Source organism: Melospiza melodia, chromosome 5 (genome assembly GCF_035770615.1).
Source record: "Melospiza melodia melodia isolate bMelMel2 chromosome 5, bMelMel2.pri, whole genome shotgun sequence".
NCBI lineage: Eukaryota > Metazoa > Chordata > Aves > Passeriformes > Passerellidae > Melospiza > Melospiza melodia.
In genome coordinates, this window is record NC_086198.1 from 28,028,452 (window position 1) to 28,048,962 (window position 20,511).

The 20,511-nt window shown below is 40.3% G+C and overlaps 1 protein-coding gene across 3 annotated transcripts in view; it reads left to right on the forward strand.

Moving 5' to 3' along the window:
• Nucleotides 1-683: 683 nt before the first annotated feature.
• PTPN13 (protein tyrosine phosphatase non-receptor type 13) overlaps nt 684-20,511 on the forward strand; it is a 111,542-nt gene continuing 91,714 nt past the window's right edge. For all 3 annotated transcript variants that reach the window (XM_063156703.1, XM_063156704.1, XM_063156705.1), the window contains exon 1: nt 684-701. The gene's annotated coding sequence lies outside the window, so the exon portion shown is untranslated. The remainder of the gene's footprint in view (nt 702-20,511) is intronic.

Sequence of the window (20,511 nt, forward strand, 5' to 3'; positions counted from 1 at the left end):
TCCCGGAGGGAAAAAAAAAAAAAAAAGGAAACAAAAGCAAAAAACCGCCTTTGGGGCTAAGAACGGGGCTGAAGTTCGCCCCCAGGAGAGCCGAGTCCCGAGTCAATCGTCAAGTGGCTGCGGAGCTGCAGCCGGACCCTGAGGGCGGGAAGGGGCCGGGGCCGGGGCCGGTCGGGGCGCGGAGGGAGCGGGCGGGGCCGGGCGTGTGTCGGCATCTTCCCCACCGCCCCGGGGGCGGGAGGGAGAGAGAGAGGGCGAGAGAGAGAGAGAGAAGGGAGAGACAGAGGGAGGGAGGGGAGGAAGGCGCGGCGCTCGGGGGCGGAGGGCGGTGCGCGCCGCCTCCCCGCGCTGCTGCTGGCGGCCCTGAGGGGCAGCGACCGGAGGAGCGGAGCGGGCAGCGGGAGCGCCGGGCCGGCGGGGCCGGGCGGCCGCGGTGCGAACCCGCAGGTACTGGGGCACGGCAGGGGCGGCTGCGGGCCGGCCGGGCACGGCGGGAGGGAGGGAATGCGGAGGGAAGGAGGGAGCCGCGGGGCGGGGAGCGCCGCCGCTCCCGCCCTCTCCGCGCCGGCTCTGGCGGCCGGCGGGGAGGAGATGCTGCTCCGCGCTCCCAGCACAGCCCTGCGCGGCCGCTCCGGGCGAAGCTCCGTGCTGCTCGGCTCCGTGGCCGCCCTGCGAGCGCGGACGGCGGCTCCAGAGCGGCGGTAGGTGCGAGGCAGCCATCCCGGCGGCGGCTCTCCCCGAGGGATGGGGACTCTCCCGGAGGGATGGCCGCCGGCGGGCGTGGGAGCGCCTGGCCTTGGCTCTCGGATCGCGGCGGGGCGAGGGAGAGGTGCGGAAAGGCCGCACGCAGCGGCGGGGGTGCCGGTGCTCCCAGCGGGACTCGCAGCCCCGGTGCCGTGGGGTCGGGCTGGGCGCTCGGCAGCTGCGGGACACGCTCTGCCGGCCCAGAAGGGCTCGGGTTTGCCTGCGCCGGCCAAACAAAGCAGCCCCCGCGGCTCTCGGACTTGTTAACAGAGAGGAAACTTTTTCCTCATTAACGTTTTTGAAGGAGCAGAAATGAAGGATAAATCTGTTGGCCAGTGATGAGAAATAGCGTAGGTTTCATTGGCTTTTTATCTCCTTGCAATCGACACCTCCGCAGACCGCAGGATAATCTCCCTCATATTCTAGATTGTGTCATTCTCTTTAAATTGCATGTTTAAAACAACAAAGGCAGTGACTTCATAGGGAACCGCCAGGAGCTGTTCCTTACCCCTCCTGTTTACTGGGGAAACATTTGGGAACCGGTTTGGTTTTGTAGGTAGGATCAGAAGTAAATGTAGGACATGGAAACTGTAAGGTTGGTTGCAGGTAATCTGTGTCTAGCCATCTTATTAAGGTGTGAGTTTTGGAGAAGGGAATATGAAAGCCTTTGCATGTGGAACTAGCTGGGGCAGTAACCGTGATCAGTTCCTGAAACCTTTTCAGGGAAGAGGAGGACGTGTTTTGTGAAACTGTGCAGCGAAACTGGGTCATAATGCACAGACATTTTCCCGAGGGTAGAACCTCGTGTGAGAAAGCTGTATATTGAATATATACATTCCGAGGTGTCATGACTCCCAGGTCATTAGTTTGGGCTCAGGTTGGTGAAATGGTGACATTTAGTGCCCATTCCAGAGCAGGACTGCTGTCACTGTTCACATCAGAGCATCAGGCCTCTGACTGAACGTCACCTGTGCAAGTTTGCCTTTGGATGGCCAGAAATAGGATCTAAAGACATTCCTGCAAGAGTTAGAATCTGCCATGATAGAGGTACAAATGAGAAAACAAACAGTTTGGGTCTTGTGCAAGAAATACTGATGAGGAAAGAGTAAATCTAGTCAGAGGATCTTTTGGTGGTGCAGTTACAACAGAATTTGCTACCACTCCTAGTGCTATCAATTGGACATATCTGTTCAGTTTCACATGCAGCAGATGTGTTTCACTTGGAGTGTCTTTTTTTTACCTGCCAACGAGCATGTCTTTCTATGAACAGTTCTAGAATTTAAGCAGTAATTAAAGGAAAGAAGAGAATGACAGCAAGAAAGAGAAAAATATACAGTCTAACTTTTAAAGATACTTTATTACTCATTTTTAACCTAACCGCCCTGTTGGTGAGTGGAAAGGCACATAATGTAGTTCTTCTATAATAGGACTATTTTTTTTCCTTTTACTCTGCATGATAAAAAAAAAGAACCTTATTTAGATCAGGGTTTTTATATTGATGTTTTTCCTAATCAGAGAGTGGTGGTTTTGGTTTTTTTTAAGTTGAAGGTACAGTCAAAGTAAACACTTTCAAATATACCAGATGTAAAAGGAGACAGGCTGTATCACAGGGTGTTGTTCTAACAGCTTAATTAAAAAAAAAAAAAACCCTCTTAATACCAAGACTGTTGTTGAGTGGAGTTGAAGGCTGTGAGAACCCCGGGCTCAAGGATATTTGAGTGGATGGAAGAGCGAGGAAGTATCTGTGTGAAAGGATTGGGCTGAATGTTAAAGCATTAGTGAGTACACTGTGTGTATTTTCACCAGGATAACAGAGGCTAGTGAAAGGATGTGACCCAATAGTATATTTACGGCTCCTGAGGCCTTTGAAAGTAAAAATGGACTGTGTGGATGAGTGGCAAACCACTGTGACTGCTCATCATGACCAGTGATAACCTGAGCATAGCACTGTAACTTGTGCGTAGCATTGGCGTTTTCAGTGCCTTGAAGGGAAGCACTGAAGAAGTCCAGGAAAGGGAGGGGATTCCATTCCTGAGAGTGGGAAGCTACCAGGGCAGAAATGTTACCTGTTCTGGTGGCAGGAAATTGTAGTGTGTTTGCTTTTGTTTTTTTCCTTTATGGTGGGATTTTTTCAGCCATATGGTTCATACAGACTGACTATCACAGAGAAGGCCTGAAAGTAAAAATGCAGTCTTTTAGCTGTTCACTTCTTAAAAAGCACAGCAGGGCAAATATTTTTATTTTTACATCTGGAACAGAAATTATTTGGCACATAACTATTTTTCTCCCAACCAAATGCAGGTATGAACAATAATAATTAGTGGTTGTATGGTACAATAAATCTTCAAAGTGCCTTCAAATCTTAATCAGCAAACCTTAATAGCATGCTATTCCTGCAAGGGAGGTAAGTAATTAGATAAAATGAGACTGGGCAGACTCTTAAATGGAGTTTATTGTTGAAGTGCTTGTCAGTTTCACAAAGCTCTTCTTTATCACTGAGGTCTCTGAATGCTGCCATACTTAAATGGCTTCAAATATTTATATGTTGGAATACACGACATCATGGCCCAGAGGGCCTTGTTAATATTGACATTCTCTTGTTCAAAGTTCTTCACAGTGAAGGACACCTTGTACTCAAGAGCCTCTGTAGTGGTTGTTCCAGAGCACCTGTGAAGACTTATTAACCTGAACAAGAGTAAGGTCAGCTCTTTAAGAGGAATGATTTTCCTTGGAAGGGTTTTCCAGTTTACTTGCATGATAAGCCTAGAACTTTTAGTCCACTGATGGTGAAACTCAAAGTGATTTTGCAAGATTTTGTTAAACCTAAGAACATTAAGTATTGTTGTATTTTTGGAAGGAGTGTTGGTTATCAGCTCAACACTCTTGTCACTTTTTGTCCCTCTGCTTACAGAAAAAAATGACTGGAATTTTACTGTTTCAAAGTGAGCTAGTCAGTGAGACTAAAAGATTGAAAAGCAAGTCCTGGTGTAGGGTGTCATGGTGCAGAAAATTTTGGTAAGCAGTTGCCCCAAGCTGTCACTTACATGGGACGAGCGTGGATGGAAAGCTGTGAATAGCAGGGTAAGTTAATGTTGTATGTCGCCAGTTAACTATTAATGAAATCTGTGCATCTGTAAAGAAGGGTGGAACTTCAGAAAGAAGTGTTTCCCAGCCCCACCTCCTCCTGAAGTACAGAGAAGGAAGCTGGCATTTACAGATGGGAAGGGCCCAAGACGACTCTTTGGTGCCGTTTTTATTTCATCTGGGCTTCTCTTTGTCCTCTGCCACTTAAATACCTGGTGAGGAACCAGGCATATTCTTTGTGCATCATTATCTATTCAAATGCTTTCATAAAAGGCAATTAATTGAGTAGGTTGCCTTGGGACAATGATATGCCCCGTGAATTTGCAGTCCAATTGGTTAGGATAGAGATCTGCTCCAGTTGTGACACTGTAGAAAGAAAAACAGACGTGGGAAGACTTTGTTCTCAGGGTTTCATCTGTCCTTTATCTTTTATGTGTAAATTTAATGTGCTGCAGAAATGTCTGCAAGTATCATGTCAAGAATTACAGGAGACCTGGTATTAAAACTGCTGATTTTTGATTGCTGGTATTTATGGGGAATACTGTAGTTTTGCAGGATGTTGAGTATTATTAAGGATTTATGCAGGTGCTAAGGTAATTAATGTCGGATTTAGGACTAGGTGCTGTGTTAGCTCTGGGTTTCTGCTTCGGGTGAGATGCAGATAAATTTGGTGAGATGGGGCACTTGGAAAAGAGACAAAAACTTTATCTCCTGTTTTGCAGGTAAAATTAAAGCTCAGGGAGAAGAACTGACTGACCTAAAAATGATGAAAATTTAGGTGCAGAAGTTTGAACTGAACACAAACCTCTTAATGAACTAATCTGATACTGTCAAAAGCATCATGCTTTTTTAGCAGACTTTGAGACTTTTAACTTCTGTCTGTTTCTGCCTTGTCAGCAGAAGGATATGGTTTTCTGGGGTATCATGGTTTCTTTATCCAACTCTGGCTACATTTTTGTGTGTATATGTGTTTCTTGGAGGTTGTCTTACTAAAGAGCATTTGTGTGTATCTGTGGGAGAAATATGGGTGGGAGCATTCTTTAGAGCTAGCTGAAATTTTTGAAAGTGAATCTGAAGATGGCTTTCATGTGGTGTTGACATCTTCTCTGAGTATTTCTATGTATTGTGGGTACTCAGGTATGTGCAGAGAGGTGCATTGGAAATGGTGTATCTGAAGTCTGGCTTATTTAGAAAAGTAGATCTGGAAGTGTTTATGAGTGACTTTTCTTGAGCAACGCTGTTGCAGGTGACTTATATTTGTGCTGTAAGCTTGGAATTGATGCTGAGCTTGTTACGAAACACCCTTGTTTATTTCTTAAGTAAAAGAATTTAAGAAGAGGCTTTTTCCTATCAAACTTTTCCTTGCAAGCCAGTTTTGTTTGTTGAGGGGAGAAGAATGTTAGAGCATACAAATGCCTGATGTTTTGATTTGCTTTTCATCATAGTGAAAGCTGGATAAATCAGTGGAAATACCAGGTTCTTGTGTGTTTCACATCCAGTTTGACAGCAGCTGTTAAAGCTTTTTTGGAAGCTATACATATACATCTGTAGATGTATAGAGGTGCAGCTGCTGTTCTCTAGCAGGCAGATGACAATAATCTTCCAGGCACACTCCAGGATATCCTTGTGTGTTGGAATCCTAGCACCATGCTGTGTGCTGTATGAAACTGACAATAAACACTAGTTCATTGCAGTAGCACAGTTGCAACAATGTTGTTGAAATTGTTGCAGTTTTGTTGACTTAAATGCTGTTTCAGAATTAGCATTGAAAGGCATAAAGATTTGTTAATGTAAATAATTTTTGTGTGAAGTTGCATGCTTGGAGATGGAAGGGTCTCTGAGTCTCATCTATGTTCTATAATGTCTTTACTTTTGTTCATGTCACAGCCAGTGTTCTAGCCATGTAGTGGGCTGGCCCTCAAAACCTGTTAGAGAAGGTTTAGAGAGAAAGAGAAGGTTTAGAAAACCTGTTAGAAGGTTAGAGAAAAACTCAAGGAACTGAGTGCAAAGGTTTTCTAAGTAATTGCTGAGTACAGACAGAGCAGGGTTTATCTCATGATCTCTAGGGGTATAGACACTCTTGTTTGCAGCTCCTTGTTTGCACAGGGGAATTGGTTCCCAGTGATTAATTTTATGCTTCAGATAAGGATTTTTCCCTTTTAATATTAATTTCTTCAGCATCTCAATAGCATGGGGATATTGCACTGTGTTTTTTCCAGTTCTCAGATAGATGTGAATGGCTACATGGAGGGCATAAAAACCCACCCTGTTAAACCTGTGACGCACATGGTTCCAGGGCTTTCTTAGGGTCACCAGGGAAAGGTAATAGGACTTGACTCATAAAACCTTGTCTGTTCTACCCTGTGGAACTTTCTTGTTGAAATATTAACTACAAAATTTCAAACTTGTAAGCAGCCTTATTTAGTGTTGAAATGTGTTCCATCTTTCTTGTTGGGACTGTTGACTTTTTCTGCTACCAACTTCTATATATTGTAATTTTAAAAAATGAAATAAATTATTAAAGACAGAGCTAAATTAAAGTCTGAAACTTCTGTTGTTAGAAATAGTTATGCTTCCTGGCAAAGTCATGCCTGGTTTAAATGGTGATAGATTTGGACTTGGATATTGCCTTAAGCAAACGAGAGGTGAAAAAAATGAAGCATGTGGATATTTAACCATGTCATACATAGATAGTCTAACTTTTCTACCTAGTTTGCTTATCAGGGTATCAGTGCTGTAAAATATCTTGCTGAATTTTCATCAAGGGCCAGCATTATGTTATTACTGATTTTACCCATTTCTCCCTTCACAGAATTAAGTGTTTCAGCAGAGAAAAGATAGAGAAGGGAAATGGAGCAGAAGTTTTGCCTTTTAGTACCTTTACTGTAAAGTCAGAAAATCCCCTCCTAGTGCTTAGGATTATGACAGTGGAATAATAGCTCTTTGCTCAAGTCAGTGCAAAAGCTGTATTTGCCTTCAATGAATTAACTTGGGAGTTTGGATCCCAGGCAAGCAAATGCTGGATAGGATGGTCCAAGTGCTGCTTTTATGCTTTGCTTTTAATGGCAGTGCTTGGAGAGACATCTCTGTAGTTTGTGTCACTGACTGAACAATTGTGTGGATAGGTTTATGTGGAGCTATCCTTCCAGCAGCCTAATTAAAGACTGTGTGGAACTTTCTTAAATGGGATGCTTCAACAGGTGATTATACTGGTTTCTCTTCAGAGGATTTGTGATGGTATGTCTTTCATTTTTGTCTGTCACCATTTTTTCATTGTATGTCAACATTTTTCAATGATTGAGATCATTTTCTGTTTGTTCTTCTGAAGCCAGTTTGCTTTCAACTTCTGTAACTCTTGAGATTGGACTTCTTCACATTCATTTGACATTTAGGAAATGAGAGAGTACTGCCTGTATGCGTACATTGTGCAGAGATTTATTTGTTAAGCTTCCTGTGCACTTTTTGGTAAAGGATTTATCTTGGGTAGGTTTCTAGAAGGAAAGGATTCTGTCCAGCCTTCACTGACTCTGTATTTTAGATTTTTTATGCATCTTCAATCATCTTTTGTGTTCTTAGACCAGTGCCTTGCACCTGAAGGGCTTTCCTCTTAACCATTAGAAACCGAGATTCAGAAACACCTGAACAAACATTCAGCTTATTAATTAGAAAACTGTACAGAAAGTGGCAGCAAAAAATAATAGTGCAGCTAATGAATCCACTGAAATATTAAAAATATATGCTGCAGTCTAGGGAAAACTTAAATTTTTATTATATTTTTCCATAAAAATAACTCGACATTTATGGTTGGTGTCTGAATTGATAGACCCTGAAGAGCAATGAGGCTCTCCCTACTAACTTCACTGGACATTTGAGTGGGATGAAAGTGGAGTGCAAATGCTATTGACATCCTTATTGATACGTAACATTGCAGTAGACAATGCAGTATATGTCTGTATGTCACTAAATTACAGTGCTCTGTACAAGATGAGCAGTTGAGGGCTGTCAAATGGCTTGTATCTGAAAAAGGAAGAAATTATTTTGCAAGGTAGCAAGAATACCTGTACAGCACCTGGAAAATTTTCACCTAGAAGGTCTAGCTTTTGCAAACTGTTAGAAAACCATTATTTTTTGGAGGAGCACACAGTCTGGAACAAAAGAAAGGTGGGGTAAAGAAGTGGGGGGGGAAAGAAAGAGTTGGGCTTGTTCAAGATGGGCTGGGACACCTTCAATTCCCTCTAGTTCAGATTTATGGGCTTTGCAAAAATGTCCTTATCTCATGTGCTGGTGGTGGAGGCTTCTGTGAGCTGAGGTTTCTTCCTCATAAAGATCGGGATGAGTTTTCAGGCCTTCGTAGCTGCAAGTACTTTTGGTGTTCCTAGCTTAGTGGTAATGTTTAAGGTCTTCAGGGGTTAATAATGACCTTATTTCTATCTTGTGGTTTTTCATTTGTTTGTTCTCTTGTTTTTTTGTAGGTTTTTTAGAACTGTTTATCCACTTACCCCTTTTTATTTGTAAGGTTGTTCAGACCCTTAAAATTAGAAGTTGGGGAAGTCTTGTTACAGTGATCTATTTAATAAGATTTGCAAGAAATATATGCTATAAGTTTCTCAGGAACTCCAAAACTTTAGACTTACATTTCCTGCAAGAGGTTTCTTCTGATGCTATAATCTGACAATGCTTAGCAATCAAGCTAATAGTAAAGAACCTTAAATTTTGAACAGCTTCTTTTTTTAGTGTGCTCTGTCACTGAATCCCTTGAATGACCTTAATAAAGAATTTGAAGATTATCTGATTATAAAAGATTTGCTAGCTGGCAGTGCTGAAAGTTTGTTTCATCAGAAATATAGACTCATTTATTGAGTGGCTTTGCAGTTAGGTTATCACATGTGTGGAGCAGCCAAATCAGCCTGGAGCTTTAAGCACATGGGCTAACACATAGAACTGAATTACTGAAATAGCTGTGCAAAGCTCCTTTATGTCAATTTAAAATGTGTGTGCTCACCATGATTGGCACAAGACTTGGGTGTTTCAGAAGTGTGATGCATTATAAAAATAGTATTTTTTTTAAATTACTCTTATTTTTAGAGGTTTTCTGATATTATTTTATCATGTTAGTTTGTTTCAATCTATTGCCAAACAGTTTTGGTAAGAATAATTTTTCTGGTTCTCCTTAATCCCTGATCCAGTTCTATCCTCTGTGTATTTGAGGAATATAGTGTGTAAAGGAAGAAAATTTTAAGCTGGGTTTTTGTAGTTTTGTCACAAAATACTAAGGAAAATCCTAAAAATTGTTTTATAATAACTTTGAAATTTTATATCCATGCAATGCCTTAAGAAGAGAAAATATTGACTATGCTGGAAGATTTATTGCTTATGTTGGAAGCAACCATGTTCTGTTCTTTTTGATAGCTGCAAACAATTACTGGTGTTTAGTAAAAGTCAGGCAACTTTGAGGCATGACTGGGTCCTTCAAGACCTTTAGCATGTTCTTTTCTAGTGAAATTTGAGAAGTAAGTTGCTGTCTTACAGCAAACAAAAGAAAATACTCTTTGTGAACTGCTTAATTGCAGCTGTGTTACTGGAACAAAATGTCATGTGGGGGGAAAGTGTAAATGTGCTCAGAAGGGGATTAGAGAAGTTAACAGAACAGAGACCATTAGTGACTATTAGATTTGACTGTGCAGCTTGAGCTCAGGAACTCAATAAACTGGTGATTGCCAGGAAAGGGGATGGGAGAGCTGGCCTGATCCAGTTTAGTACTTCTTGTATTAAACATTGCTGAAGTTTCTGAAACCACAGAAATGGGAAGCTCTTCCAAACTGAGAACTTCTTTAAACCCTAAAAAAAAAAAAAAAAGCCCAAAAGCTTCATAATAAATCTTTTGTGATCTGCCTCTGAAGCTCATGTGTGACCACATGGGCCTGACTTGATGTTCAGAGAAGAACAGCTGTCTGGTTCCAGCTGTAATTCCTTCCTGGTGTTTTCATCCTTTGTCTCTTGGAATCTCTATTCCCTTTTGTTCAGGTTGCTTAAGGAGGGAATAAATGATGGATGGTCAAGTTATCAGGGGAATTAATTTTCATGCATGTGACTCTAGAGTAGAAATAGCTGCTCAGGAAGAAAGGAGAAAAAGATAGGAGCACTTTGGTGATTGGTTAAGGTTGTACTTTTAGTTGTTGAACAGGAAAGTGAAAATGGTAAAATGGTAAAACATTTAAGTATACTGTCATTTTAAATGGCATCACATGAAAAGTACAACAAAAACCAACTTCTGGAGACACAAATATTTGGGTTCCTTTTACAGATGAGAAACATATTACTTAAGAAGGGAAGGACATGCTGTGTAAGAGGCATTTTTTTGTTCTTGCTTCCCTCAACATCAAATTCTTTTGCTCTGTTGATACTGCCATGTGTGCTGTGTGTGCTCTTTGGCCTTGCACAGAGTAGTTGAACAGAGCATTTTTCAATACAGAGCCCTTAGTTTTGTGATATTGTCAGACACTGAAGGAATTTGTGTCTTCAACTACTCAGTGAGCAGAACAGAATCAGCAAATTGAATTTAACGTGATGTGTGGCAATTTCCCTGGTGCTTGCACAGTGCAGAATATAGTTTGCAATGTTTTAGAAAATATTTTTGTACTTGACATTAACTGAACTCTTTGATATACACGTTAATTATCACTGATTCTGTCCCACCCATTGCCTTTGCTTTGAGAATATTAAAGAGCTGAAGATCACAGAATTTAACTTTTCACTGTAATATGAACTGCTGGTTGGGAAGTCTGCTGCTGATGCAAAATCAGCATGTTCTGCTTCCCTCTTCAGTGGTTTTGGAGAAATGGAAGAGAAACTATTGCCTGTCTAGACTTTAATAGGTTTATATATATATATATATATTTTATGTAGACAACATTCATTTCAAGGTTTATGATGTATTTTCAGTGATAGGCTATAAATGCCAGTTACAAAAAAAACTAACAACAAACAACACAAAGTTTGTGCCAAGAAGTAATATGCATCTAAAAAGCACGATTGCTTTTTACAATAGTTTTGGAACCTCAAAGTATAAAGTCTTCCAACTCTTTTCAAAGAATTTGTGGAATTCAGATTTTGCTGTGTGAAAAAACTCAGTCACCAGCAGGTGCCTGGGTAAATAAAGCAGCTGTAAAGTGTGTGTGACTTCTGGGTTGGGAAAGTTTGGGTTTCCTTCACCTTCCTTTTTTCCCCACTCCCATCTGCCAATGGGAGAAATTAGGGTTTTTTATTATCTGTTTGTAGACTGATGGTGTAAAATCAAGGGTGAAGCCTTACAGCAACCTCTATACAAGTAATTATTGTAAAAGATCCCTAGAAAATGGGAGAAGTCACTCATCAGCATGGTAGGAAGCAAAATCTTGGTTAATGTCAGCTGTCTTCAGTTAAATTTTTTGCCAAAGCTCAAAATTTTAATCTATATCTTTTAAAATGCAGGCTGTGAATGGTTCTATACATTTATTTCCCCTGAATAACTGGGTTAATAACTGAATAACTGGGTTAATATTCAGTGTCTAGGTACATGGATAAAAAAGGGTCAGTAGTGTAAAACCAAGTGGTAAAGCTATTTTTGGAGGAAAAAGTACTTTTCTTCTGGAATTGATTAGTAATAATCCACTGATTCCCATAATTTTGCCAGCAAGGCTTGGTATCTATAATGGTTTCTCAATTTTATTTTTCTTGTGTGAAAGTTTCTAATGTTCCTGACTGCTCCTTTGTCTGTTTTTCTTCCCTTGGCTAACACAGCCTGTGTGTGCTTTAGTGCAGGCGCACTCTCTGTTCTTCTCTCTCAGCTCTCTGATGAAGTCTTGGTTCCAGCTTTTGTGCACAGTGAGAACCCATGGATAACTTCCCACTGTAGACTAGGATAATACATTTTCCTGTCTCAAAGATTTCCATCTCAAGACTGTAAAATTTTGTTCCATCCCTCCTTTTTTTTATTTCCTCTTGCCTCTTTACACTAATACCAAATTGGGTTTTTCTGTAAGTGGTGAACTCCTGATGTCCTCATTGATTGCTGCTACTGCTTTTTCTCAGGTTAAGTGTGTATGCAACTTGAGGTAAACCAGTACAACTGGTCCAGTTTGATAAACTCTCATTCAAATTCAGTATTTTGTAAGCAAAGTTTATGGGAAGATGTTTTGAAACTATTGAAACATTTGAAAGTTTTGAAATCTGTTTCAGACTACTCTCCAAGTGGTGTTTTTTAAGTGTTACGTTTATGAATTTTCTATGTGATGTATCAATGAATAATCTCCAAAGTGTTTAGCTAGCAATAAAAGATAGAAATGGAAATTGAAGAGATTCAGCCCATGTTTTTTCCACACATTTGTGCACATTTTCTCATAGAAGCTGAATTTTTCCCTAGGGGCTAATGCCATTTGTATACTGAAAATGTAAGTAATACTTTTTAAATAATATACCAATTTTTTTCAATTTGCAAGAATAAATTTGAAATACTAAATTCAGGACTGGAAGAAAATTTGGATTGTTGTCTAAGCTCTAGACATACGTGGAAAGGATGAAAGTATTGTATGCAGACTAGATTATTTAAGACTTGAAGTTTTGAAGGGAGGGCATGGGGGTTTTTTTTCAGTGTCAGGTCTTTCTGTTTATTTTAGGTGGTTGTAGTTACTGTTTTCTTGGGTTTCCATGCAGTAACAGTTACAGAGTTAAGCTGTGGTACATGGTATCATCAAATTGATTGTGAAGGCAGCAAGGTTTGATGCATTTAACTGGTCTAATTCCCTTTGGGCCAATTGTATGAATAAAAGATTCAAGGATTGCTGTTATATTATCCTTCTATTCTCCTTTCACTTAATCCCTCTCTGGGCAATGGCTTCAGAGATTAATGTGACCTTCTGCTTGGTTCTGTTCCAATGCAGTAAATGTAATTTGTACATGGGCAGTACCTGTGTATGTCCTCAGTCTGACTAACTTTCCATTGCTATTTGTAGGAATGTTCTTCAAAGAAAAGAAAAGAAGGATGATGCTCTGAATCACTTCCCTCTCAGTTTCTAGGCCTGTAGAGGAAAAGTTTCTGCTAGTTTGCCTTTGTTATGCAACCCAAGGGTGTAATATGGAATTTTGTCCTTCTAATATGAATGTTTATCATCCAGACACAGTAAAACTTCCCAGAAATCTGTGTTTCTTTTTGGTGATAGCAGGCTTCATATTATGTCATGGGAGGAGGTGCTGCTGTCTTGTTTTTCCTGTTTTTTTGGCAATGCCATCTTCTGTAGCTTGTTCTGTCCTGTAATCTGTCCAAGTACCAAAACATTATGGAGTGCAGATAGTGATCAGATGGAGTTCTTTGTCTATTCTGGTGTGTGAAGCAAAATCAAATGTTACATTACTCGCTATCTGCCACAGTTCAGGCAGTCTGTATTGTGTGGAAGGTGTGCTGAGGAGTTATAGAAATCACCCTGGCAGGTTTTCATGCTGCTGTCAAATGATACTGAGACTTATGTTCTTTGTGGTGAGGATCTTTCTCTGCATTCCAAATCCCATTCACTTTCTTGGCTCAGAAACCATAAACTTGGTAAGCATTTGAAGCTGGGCAGAAATGGCAAGTAGGTGACTCTCTTGTGAAAGAGAAATGCCAAGTTTTCCCACCTAACAGGAGAAGGACTAATAATCACACCACCTTTGAGGGCAGTTAAGCCATGGAGAATATCGTGGCTGTAGGACTGAATAACTCATGCGTAACCACTGAATTTAAGATGAATCATAAATTGGGTGTGTGTTAGAAATTTGTTCAAGGGGCAGTATAGTCAATTTAACAATTGTTCAGTTGTAAACACATACTGAATCATGCAGTGTATAATTATATATTTTTCTGAAGTGTGAGGAGCAGAGTGGCAGGCTGAGGGACTCGAGTTAACTGGTCAGGTTCTGATTAACTCATATGATTTTGGCACAAAGCCATATGTGCTGTGTCAACTCATGTTTTGAAGGAAGATCATGATTTCCTAACCATAGGCATTCCAAGTCTTCAAGTGGCTTTGTCTACTAATTAATCTGGAGCTAAAACCTCCTAATTGCAGGATTTAAACTAGACAGTATAAGCTGCTCGGGAAGGTTTTGGCCTCCATAAAGAGCTCATTTAAAAAGCAAGTTTCCATGACCAAAAATCTTCATGTTTTATGTGGAATCTTTGAACTGATGGCTGTCTCTAGACATGCTGCTAAATAGTTGTCACACAGACCATACTGTTCTCAGTACTTGGTGTATACCACACCTAAAGAGTTGAGTGGGTGAAAAATAGGTAAAATTTGATGTATGCTGTCATTTGCAGGAAATGGATCAGCAATGGATGGTTGGATAAAGAAAATCTGTCTTTAAAATATTTCTTTTTCAGTATTTGCAAGATGGCTGTGGGTAATATGCTCAAAGACTCTGCTAATAATAGATTTAACAGAGAAGTCAAAGCACTGTGGAAATGCTGAAATATGAAATCACCAGCAGGAAATTGAGAATTTAGGGAAATCCTATAATGAGCCCGTAGGGAATAATATCCTAATGTAAAGCTTGTCTTCCATTTTCTGGGCAGTGGGTCTGTTTCCCAGCATGGAAGAGTACACAGCATATTTTCTGCTTGCTTTCAGATTTTTAAGTGTTCTGTAAATTGGTTACTGGTTGGGAGTGTATATGCAGAGACCAAGCACAGCCTTAGTCTTAGATTCATTTCTGTGTGCTTGGGTGTGATCACCTTGTGATGTGGAAACAGTTTCTGTGGGACAAGCTGGTATTAGGCAGAAAAAGAGATCTCCATGTTTGCACAGTGTGCATTTAACTTAGAGGTCTGGTATCTTCTGTATTATGGTTTAACCAAATACTGTTTGTGTAGGGTGTGTTGGACCTTACTGGTAGGTCACCTAAATTACATTACACAGACAGATTCTCAGTTACTGGGGGAAAAACTGAGATGTATCCTGTTCAAGGTAATTTCCAACAGTCTGCTTTTCAGCTCAGTATCACTGAAAGAGAAGTATCACTGAAAGAGAAATACCTTTCCTGTCATTTGAACAGCAATTAAATGCTTTCAAGAAATAGCAGTTGACTAGATTATTTTTTCCTCTGGAAAATGAGTTGCTTATGGAGAAAAGCAAGTGCTGTGAAGTCTCTTATGAGGACAGGGATTTTTAAAGATGATGGGTGCTTTTGAAGTTCTTTGCAGGACATGGTTGGTGCTGCTCTTGCAATACCCTGTGTCTGTCTGTGTGTGTAGAGTGAAGAGCTAGTTTCTGGACAGATGGAGGCCTCTTACTAGAGTTGCAGCCCATCTGCTGGTATCAAATCTGTTTTTCCAAATGCTTACAGAATCTTATTTAAATCTGCCTTGGCCAAAACCTTTAATAGGCTTTAGGGACCCTCTAACAAGGCTTTCAGGTGGTTCATGCTGATTCTCAAAATAGATCTGTGTTCCTGCCCATTTGTAGCCCTCTTTGTCCTTCAGGGCTTTTCTCCTGTCCTTCAGCAGAAACATAAACCAAAAGTGAAATATTTGGTCCATATGGAGTATATCCACGCACCCACAGATTTTATATGGATAGTGGGGAGCACATACATGTGTGGGGACATGCACACACTCTTTCTCAACACGAGTGGGCACTGTCAAAAGCACATCCTTCCTGAAGGCTGACAGACATAAAGTGCAGTGAGCCAGGTATGTAGGGGCATTTGCCAGTGCTTCTCATTTCCTTGGAATCATCTTTCCTTCATTTGAGGCAGCATGGACAAGTCAAATCCAGCCAGCTGCCTGTTCGGTGTCTCTGCCATTCCCTTGGAGTGTTCATATTTCCTGATGAGGCACCAAGGCATTGTCAGTTATGCTTCCCAACTGGAAGTGTATGAAGCTGCTTTATAAGATTAGTCACTGATTCCCCCTGCTTAAATCTTGGTAAAGGTTTTCACACCTAATAGGGGGATAACATATCACAGGCATTTAAAACTGTATTTTCATGCATATAAAAAAGTGAAAAATCTCACACCTTGTACCACCATGCCTGAATACAGAAGCTCTCTGTCCGAGAGCAAAATTACTTTTTTCTTCTGTTACAGACCAGTGAAGAAAATGCAGTAATCTTTGAATGAGACTTGATATTTGCTATTGTGTTTGAATTAGCATTTATTTCAACTTATGGGAAAGCTGAGCAAGAATCTCTCAGCTTCTGCTCTGGTCCTAGAAACACAGATTTTCTTGTGTGTACAGTTCTTCACAGCTGAAATGTAGGCCTTTGTTCCATCTTGTCTGTTTTTCAGTCTAGAAATTCAGACTTTCACAATAATAATTAGTCATCATTTGTGTGAATAATAGCTTTACTGCCAGACAGGTGAGTTCACAGATAAGATATCCATGGTGTTATCTATCTGCAGACCTTGTAATGTTCTGTTCCTTATGCCATATCTCCCTTTTCTTTCTTTTTTTTTTTTTTTCTCCCAGAAATGAACCTAAGAAATCATAACTGTCTGACAACTTTTTTTTTTTTCTGCTGCAACTTCTGTGTTGTAGAGCATATGTAATTGCTTAAGGAAATCTGAATTTTCCAGGAACTGGGAATATTACTTCTTTGAGCATCAAAGACTGAAGACTTGGTGCACAGTAGACCATCTTTCTCAGTAGATGATCTTTCTCCAGCAGTAATTATTTGGACTCATCAACTATTTTCACCAAGCCACAGGCAGAAAAAAACATGTGTGAGGAAGTAGTTCAGCTTAGGGCATTGGGTAGGAAAGTCATTGGGAGCCATTACAAATATTGGAGTTTTAGTAAGAACCAAGCAGCTGCAGAGGATGCTGGCTGGGTAGTAAATTTTCAATTGGTTGGATTTTTTTTTAATTTTCATGGCAAAACCCACACAAACATGCAAGTGCAGTTTAGTAGAAATGTGGTAAATGGGGTGATCCATGTGGGAGTTTGTCAGCTCTCAAACTGAATGTGTGCTTTAACAAAAGAATCCTGTTTTAGCAGTGCATCTCCTTTACCTGTATACACCTGAGGTGAAGCACTGCTGGAGGAATCAGATGCAGGTAGATGTCATTCAAACTTCATTCTGTTATTCAGCCAGTTTTATCTCTATTGTTGAATATTATTTCCTTTCCAGGCAGGACATGAGGTAGCTGTTAGTATGAATTGTTATCTGAATACCAGGGTTTTTTTCTGGTTGAGTACACAGGTCAGCAACTCTCTTTCTTCTTGTGGATGTGTAAGGATGCTGCTCTCAAATGAAGAACACAAACCTTATTTCTGAATCCATTGCATTCTTTACTAGTACCATACATGAGGTCATTTTTAACTATGGAAAAACTGCTTTGGTATGCCATAGTGGAATATCTTTTGTGCTAATTTCTTTTTCCAAATTGTCTGAAAGTCAAATATATGAGGCTGACAAAGATTGTTTTGCTCAGATCCACCTTTCTCCCATGAAAGGAAGAAATCTCAAGATCCAAGTGAACCATGCAGTTTACTCAACAGCCTAAAAGGCTATTTGTGGAAGGACTGGATGTGAATATATAGAATTAAAGTCAGGCTTTGAAATAATATATGGCAGGGTCAATCTTTACACTTCTTAAGAGTATGTTGACTTCTGTGTTATTTACCAATATGCTGCAAACCTAGCACTTTTCTTTATGACTAAGGTTGGTGGGTGCTAATGCTTCTTTTCTCCCCCCCAGTATTGTAGCCCATTAACTTATTATTTTTGTACCTGTCTGAAACACTTTCAAGTGCCACATCCAGGAAAATAGAGAACTCTTGGTCACTTGGCTTAATTTTTTGCTGGTCCAGTTGTGCTGCCTTTGTGACTCTGATTATTGCATTACTGCAAGGGGACAGCCTTACCAAGAAGAGGCATGTTTAAAGGAAGATACCATTCTCTGTTACTGAGACTGAAAGGATTCTGACAGAATCTGAGCCTTTTGGAACTAGAGAATTTGTCTGATGTAGTAAAAGTTATCACTTCATTATCATGGAGAGGTCTTAAGCTCAGCTTTTAAAAATCTGCTCTAAAGTAAGTTGATCCATTAGTGAAACTTATTGGTGGAGTCACCACCACCACTGAATTTCTTGTCTGTGGCAGTTTATATCTTGGTGTTAAATATTTGAGCATTAGTCTTCTCAAACATTGGGAACTGATTATGAATAATACTATAATATAGTTATAAATAATGTACTGAATGAAAAAGCATTACTGTACTAAGTCATTACCACTGCTTCCTTCCCTTGCTCACCAGAGCCCCAGTGTTTAATTTGTAGGCAGCTTTAGAATGTCACAGATGGTGGGAAGCACTACTTACAGACTTAGAATAATGCTTTCCAGTAGCTCCATGACATTTAAATCAGGTGCCTGCTACTATTTCTGCTCCCCTGACAAAAGCTTTCATTCCCTCTTCAGCTGTGCTGAGAGCTGAGTGACTAAGGACAGACTTCAGTGTCATGACCTTTTCCCAGTATGTGAGGAATGTGTGGCTCTGGAATGCAACAATGGAATAACTGCTGGACTGAAGCTGGAGGTGCCATTCTTAGTGCCTTTTGTCTGATAGACAGCACATCATCTCTCCATCCTGTAGCAAGATGCCTTTTTGCTTCTGGTTATTTCAGGTCATTAGAAGGGTTTAATTTGTTACGTGTGAATGAGGGTGTTACTGGCTCATGTGCTGTTTAAAAAGTGTCACTATAGCCAAGCTGCTTTGTAGTCCTGAAATTTCTTTTTTTTTTTTTTTCTAAAGCTTGCCTTAGTCACAGGTCTTCTGCTGCTACTTAGCAATTAAAATGAAAGTTTCAAGTATGAGAAATGCATCAAGGAGAGTGCCCTCTCCAAGGTGGAGCAGATCAACAGCAAAATAAGGGAGTTGCCCAAGAATCTTACACTAACAATTAAACAAAGAGAGGGATACAAGAATCATGCAACGATTTATGTGGATTAAGCTTACTTTGTAGTGATAATTATATGCTCTTCTGAATAAAATTTTAATATCAAATGTGAAACATCAGCTACCCTCATGTATAAAAAAGCATTCTGCAGTTGCCTAGAAAACATGACTTTCATGATCATTATATGCAATTTGGACTGGCTTTACTAGTTTGCCTAACATGAAGCTTCAGATAAACAAGTTTATCTGGTTCTGGTGATGGAGACAGGAGAGCAAAGGAGGGAGTCAACACTAACCCTAGCTTGTCTTCCGTTGTGTGTTCAGGCCAATGCCAAAAGCTGATTTCTTTCCACCTTCCAGGAAAGAAAGCAAGCACTTTTTGAGTCAAATAAACACTGCTTGTCCTGGAGGTGTGAGCCAAGATTCTCAGTATGTCACATTTTTCTGTCTTCCAGATCTGGGAATAGAATACTGATTTAAGGCTTTGGGAGGAGAAATGCTAACATCTCATCTGTTAATCTGTGTATGCTCACATAAAAGGCCAAGATTTATACTTCTGGGAGTGTTTCCATATTGTGTTTTCTCACAAATTGGAGCTGGTTTCTGTTCATTACTTAGGAGGTCTGAGCTCAAGCAGCAAGCTATCAGTTTGAAAAGGAAATGCAGTTTCAAAGAAATTTTCTTGGTATAGGTTGAGAATTTGCCCAGGAGCATGAGATTTTTGTTTTGCTGACATTTCATCCTGTCTGCTGTGGGAGAGAAAGAGGAGAACATGGAAAGAAAATATTTGAGTGGAAGAAGCTAATCTATTCCATAACAGGAAGAGGGGAGAAATACTTGGGTGGTAATACGAATCTCTGCTGTCCTCTCTAAAATGAAAGAGAAGGAATAGTGCTGTTATCAGGTCACAGGCTGAATGAAAAGCACCATGGGACTGTGGGATTTTTTCCCAAAAACTTTGATTTCTGGCAGCTCTTTAAATACTTTAAAAAAGAGGAGGGAAATGGTAGTTGGATCTTGTGGGGGCTGTGTCCCCCTCTTTGTATCTGTAGGAGAAATGAAAAAAGTGGATGTGACACAAGGGTTTGTTTCCTTATCCTTCAAGACAATAATTGAGAATAATGTGTAGTAATTAACTTGAGAGCAGGACTCTAAAAGAAAAAAAACTCTTTAAGCACAATTGACTTGATTAGCTTGTGTGTTTGACTTGATTGCATGCTTGACTTGACTATTTGCAAATAATGCCTTATTTTCTGGATAGCCTATGCAAATTGGACCTGCAGCTATAGGAAAACCACATTTTATGTGTGGATTTGAAAATAAGGTTTCAAAGACTACTGAAGTACAAGCTTTCTAACTTGGCTCCAGGGTTCTGCACTTCAGCCCAGTTTCAGCAACAGTATTATTGGGGATAAACTAATTGGTAGATGTAGTCCAGATCTTGTTTGGGGGTGTAAGATGTGGGCCAATGTAAATAAATAGCATAGATGCCAGGATTCTGAAATTACAGGGCATGGTAATGGCTCAAGGTGCTCGGGTTCTGAAATGGGAGAGACCAGACTCTGGAAAGTGTCCAGGTCTAGCCCCAGTTCAGTGTCACTGAGACTTGTGCCTCTCGAGTGCTTTTAGAAAGCACTTCGTGTTCAGTGAGTGCTGAATGGAAGTGTCAGCGTTTTATTTTCAGACAGCTAATCATGGCATGAGAAAGGTGAATTTTAAGAGGTTCTCTTGGATAGAATTGCCTTGTTAAATATACTTCTGCCTCCAGACATTTTT